This window comes from Pinus tabuliformis, chromosome J (assembly GCF_031772625.1).
Source record: "Pinus tabuliformis cultivar Carrire ecotype Pingquan chromosome J, CPIR1, whole genome shotgun sequence".
In the NCBI taxonomy this organism is placed as follows: domain Eukaryota; kingdom Viridiplantae; phylum Streptophyta; class Pinopsida; order Pinales; family Pinaceae; genus Pinus; species Pinus tabuliformis.
Window position 1 is genome coordinate 280,824,321 of NC_142295.1, and position 6,000 is coordinate 280,830,320.

Sequence of the window (6,000 nt, forward strand, 5' to 3'; positions counted from 1 at the left end):
GTCTGCAGCTCTTGGGGTTGGGCCCAACCCGAGTGCTAAGGCCTCCTCTATGTATTGCTAGTTGTTCTTTATGCATTTGCAAAAACATTTCTGTTAAATAGGTTAAAGTTTGTTGATTAACTAGGTCACTGTTAATGGTTACAAAGACGTTTTGAATGCTCAGATTTAGTTGATAGGTTGTTTATAGAAAAAGCTTCAAGAAAAGGGTCATCAAACATCTCTGGTTTCACCTCTCCTTTAGTAGGATCTGGAGCTAGGATCAGGATAACTTTGCTGCCCACAAAAACACTGATTTTGCTTTGCCATGCAATCACTAGTGTTTGATTTTCATGTGTAGAAGTTGGTTGCAAGTTTAGACTTTCGTTTTCTTAGTTGCATGAGTTAAGATACGTGGTTTCATTGTAGGTCACACTTCTATTCATTCTCTTTATTCGCAACTAGCAGATTTAGGTCATCGTAATTAAGATTTTGAATTTACAGGTCTTCGTTGGATCAGTTGGAAAAAACGCTTTGCAGAGTACCTGTACCACTCCTTCATCTGTTCATTCACCATCAGCACCATCCACTCCACCCTCTACATAGAATCCTTGCCTCCTATTCACCATTTACTCCCGTAACCCTAGTTTTGTGTGTAACATTGCTTTAGTCTTCTTTGAACCCAATACAGCCATCCACACCTGTCCACAACTCCATCCGCCGAGTTCTAGACCATCTCCAACCCTCACTCTACCTCCACACTCACTCCTTCACCTTTCCCTCTCCATTCATCCACCAAAAGCCTCATTTCTGAACATCCTGTAGAAAATTCCAGACATCCTGTAGAAAATCGCAGACATCCTGTAGAACCCCTGTAGACTTCCTGTAGAGGCTCACGAATGAGGTTTCTTGATAGCCAAACTCGGTGAAACTCTAGGGAAGGGTGCTAGGGACCCCTCAAGCCCTTTCTGAACCTTCTTGACCTCCTCCAAGCATTTCCTCTTGCCCATCCACCTCTGCACAGCCAAAAACAGTCAAATCATATGCATAGTAACTCTGGCAACATATTCAAAAATAAAAAAAGATGTTTCTTTCAGATGTTACTGTAGAAGTAGCTTAGATGCATGTATTTACCTTCCTAGGAGTCAATGGCATTTCTTTTAGTAGCTTGCATCCTCTTTCTTGCATCAATAGGGTTAGCTGGTAGAATTAGGGTTTGCTAGGGTTTGCGTTTTCTTTTAGCTTTTCACTGTCTTTCTGCAAGTAGATCAGCCTTCTTTAAAGTAGCTTTCATCCATCGGTTAAAAAGCTTCTTCTCAGAGCTCATAGAAGTTGGCTTGAGCCCCTAGCAGACTTGTGCCAGCTGACCAAGTGACAGTTGCGGCAAGAGGTAGTACTTGTTCATACAGCACCGTCGCTTCCAAGTTTGTTACAAACTACCGGGTTGATAAAATTAAAGAAGGGAGTCCCAGGAGTTGTAGCATTATTGCTACAATACTGGATCTCACCACCTCTTTTTGGCACCGTTTCCGGGGAAGCGTCAGAATATTTGTGATTGCTGCTTTTCTTCTATTTTCCTACTTTCGCCTTCTGCTAAGTAGTTTATTTCATTTCCATTCTGCAATTTCATTTCTGCAAAAGTAAACTAGACATTTCTTGCTTTCGTAGATTAACCTTTCAATTCTACAAGCATAGAATAGAATTTCAATTTTGCAAGTGTAGTCTAGTATTTCCTTCTCGCAATTTGATTTTAGCAAAATAGATTAGTCTTTCCCTGCTTTCATTTCAATTCCGCATTTTCATTTCTGCAAGATAGATTTTAGTTAGTTGCAAATTCCATCTGTTTCAGTTTTGCAGGTACAAGCATAGAAAAAAGAAAAAACAACCAAAAGTCCTTTCATGCCTCGTAGGAACAGAGATAATACCGGAAATTTCCTACCCAACATCCCCACCACTTCACTGAGTCACCCTTCTTTCTTCTTTGGTGGCAGTGATCCAGAAGAACCTATAGGTGAACCTCCTGAGATATACGAAGATCCTATAACAGAAGAAGAGCAAGAAAACATTCCCTTTGAGACTATGGCCAACAGCAGAAATGGTAGAGACGATGATGAGAGAATAGAAGGTACCTTCCCCATCCGAGAGACTAACGAGGACGTGAAAATGAAGAACATAAGTCCCTCAGCCTTACCTCATTTCCATGGATTGACCACTGAAGACCCTGATACCTTCCTGTTTGAGTTTGTTTTCCTTTGTCGAACTTATGACTATACAGAAGATGAGCAAAAGTTGAAACTTTTTCCCTCTACCCTCAAAGATGCAGCATTACGCTGGTTCATGGGGTTACTTGGAAACAGTATCACTACTTGGGCTTAGATGTAGCAAGCCTTTAACAACAAATACTGGGATTACTGTAGGTCAAAGGAAACCAAGGGAGAAATCTTTTAGATGACCATGGGAAATGATGAGTCTCTAGAGGACTATGAGGAAAGGTTCCAACTTAGCTATAAACAGGCCAGGTGCACACTTGACCCTGAATCTCTAAAGATGGTTCTGCTCTGAGGAGTCCCTGAAGACCTTCTAGATACCCTTCACATGCTAGCTGGAGGAGATATTTACCAACTACCTTATGAGGACATAAAGACTATGTTTAGAAACCACTCTAAAGCAGCTGAGAAAAGAGGTAGGGGGAATCCACTTTCAGCTAGTACTACCTTCTCCAAGCATGAGTTTGCTAATCAGATGGAAGACCTCAAAAGTGAGATGAGACAGACCATTGCCATGCAACTTGATACTTTCCAAATCCAACAAAAGAAAGAGGAAGTTGAGAGGGCTTTGGCCATTTTTTGTCCCAAATGTACGAGGAAGCACCCTAAGAATGAGTGTCCATTGCACTCAGTGGAGGTATGTTTCGTTTGTGAGGAAAACCACCCTACAAACCAATGCCCAACCTTGCCCGGATTCAAATCCATGTACCAAGGGACTGAGGCACCCACTGAACCTCTCTACTTCCTCAACCAAAGGAGACCGCATGGATCCAGACCTTACCAATAGGGGATGCAAGGGACATCCCAAGCTTATTATAGCCCCAACCAGGCTGCTCACATGCCTTCTTGGGGTTCCCCTACTCATCCTTCCTGGTTTGCACCTCCTCCGTGGTCTTATCCACCTCAATACCATTCTCAACCCATTGCTCATTCGTTTCACTCACATGTCCAGCCACAGCCTCAGTGGAATGCACCTCAACTGGGGTGGAGGCCCTAATACAACTCTCCTCCCACCATTCTGCCTCCACCACCGACTCAACCACAACCATTACCTCCTGCTCCTCCAAGACAACCTCAGATGCCTGCCCAACTGAACCCGAACCCCAACAATCGACAGGCCCAGCAGTACACTGGGGAGAAAACATGTCCTACCTATGCTGTGGAGATCTAGGAGATCAACCTGTGATCCGGAAAGACCCTTCCAGATCGCCAACCTCCTCCCCCAGATGACAAGGAAGAGGAACAGGAAAGTGAACCCAAAGCCATTCCACCCTTTCCTGAGCGACTAACAGTAACCACACAACCAAACCCAGAGGAGACTGAACTTCTGGGGGAACTAAAACAGTTGTGTGTGAAAATACCCCTTCTCCAGGCCATCAAAGATGTACCGATATACAACAAATTGATTAAGGAGAAGTGTTTCAGGCACCCAGGCAGGAGAAAGAGAGATGCCTTGACTTTCAATGTCATAGGAAAATTGTCTGATCTAATGTTGGGGCAAGTAATTTGTCCAAAGTATTTGGACCCTGGGAGTCCTGTAGTTGATGTCCACATCAATGGCACCATTATCCCCCATACCTTGATTGATCTAGGGGTTGCCATTAATGTGATGACCAGGGACACCATGCTTAAACTCAACCTTCATAGTTCCTTAAGGAAGACCTCGACAGTCCTGCAGTTGGCAGACCGCTCCACCGTGACTCCCGAAGGGATTGTGGAGGATGTCTTGGTCTCTGTTGACTCTTGGGAGTATCCTGTGGACTTCTTGGTCATTCAACCAAAGGAAAAGCTTACTGGATACCCCCTAATTTTGGGAAGGCCTTGGTTAGCCACTGCAGATGCTTACATTAGTTGCCGAGCTGGAAACATGACCATCAAAAATGGTCCTATGTCCAAGCAGCTAGTCCTATACCCTCCTGCCCAGCCTCTGTTAGAACATGATTTACCACTTTGGTTGGAAGAAGGAGATGAAGATGAGGTCTACTCTGCACCATTGTGCACAGTAGAAACCACTAGGGGAGGCCCTCAAACTGAGGATGATCTGATTGAGACTCTGATTCAAAGTCCTCCTCTCAGTGCACTGTCCTTAGAAGAATTGGTGGAGGATACCCAAGCCAGCACATTTGTGGACCTCTGCGTGACTGATCCAACCTCTCCCAGAGTTAAGAATGTGGAGTTTGGTCTCGAGAGAACTTTAAAGATCAGCTCCTCGCTATCTCCTTCCCAGGAGAAGGGGCTATGTAGCTTACTGAACAATCATTTAGATGCTTTTGCCTGGAACCATAAGGAGATGAAAGGAGTCCATCCTTCGGTCTATATCCATCACATCTACATTAAAGAAGATTGTAAACCAGTCAGGTAGCCTTAGAGGAGAATGAATCTAGCCCTTAAGGACATTGTCAAAGAATAATTGCAAAAATTGTTGGATGCAGGATTCATCTATCCTATCTCCGATAGTGAGTGGGTTTTGCCTCTAGTGCTTGTGCCCAACAAGAACGAGAAGTGGAGAATCTATGTAGATTACCGAGAACTTAACAAAGCCACTAAGAAAGACCACTTCCCTTTGCCTTTCATAGATCAGGTGTTGGATGGACTGGCAAGGAAGAAGTTATTCTCTTTCCTAGATGGGTTCAGTGGGTATAACCAGATCCAAATCAGCCCGGAAGACCAAGATAAAACCACCTTCACCTGTCCTTGGGGTACCTTTGCCTATTGAGTCCTTCCCTTTGGGCTATGCAACGCTCCTGCCACTTTCCAGAGAGCAGTAGTGAGCATCTTTTCTGAGTTGGTCCATGATTCGGTAGAAATCTATATGGATGACTTCACTCCTTATGGGTCCAACTTCCAGGAAGCATTGACCAATCTGGGAAAAGTTCTAACCAAGTGAATTGAGATGAACCTGTCCCTCAGTCCTGAAAAATGTGAATTCCTGATGACTGAAGGGACCATGCTAGGACATACCATTTCTTGCCAAGGATTACAAGTGGACCCTAATAAAATTGCTATCATCCAAAAGGTCCCACCTCCTCAAAAGGTAAAAGATGTTCGGAGTTTCCTAGGCTTAGCTGGATATTATCGAAGATTCATTAAAGACTTCAGCAAGCTAGCCTTGCCTTTGTTTGGACTCTTAGGGAAAGATTTTGAGTTTAAATGGACTAACAACTGCTAAGGGGCACTGGATGAGTTGAAAGAAAAGCTGCTGTCACCCTGATCTTGAGAGGTCCAAACTGGGCCCTACCTTTCCACATCCACACTGATGCCTCGAACAAAGCCATAGGGGCAGCCTTAGGACAAATTGAGGAGAAACTCCCATATGCCATATACTTCGTTAGCAAAAACCTGTCCAAGGCAGAAATGAACTATACTGTAACTGAGAAAGAGTTCCTGGCCGTAGTCCATTCCCTAAACAAGTTCAGACACTACATCACCGGTTATCAAACATTTGTACACACTGATCATGCTGTGATTAGATACTTAATGAATAAGCCTGATGTCAATGCTCGTATTATTAGATGGTTACTTTTGTTACAGCAATTTGATTTGACAATTGTCGACAAGCCGGGTAAGGAAAATGTTGTTGCTAACTTCTTGTCTAGATTGGACTTGCCTGCAGGTGAGGAAGAAACAGTGGATGACCAGATGCCAGATGAACATCTATTTGCTATCTCAGTACTCTCTCTATGGTTTTCTGATATAGAAAATTACTTGGTCTCAGCACAGTTCCCTCCGCATCCGTCCTCAAAGGAGAAAAGCAAAA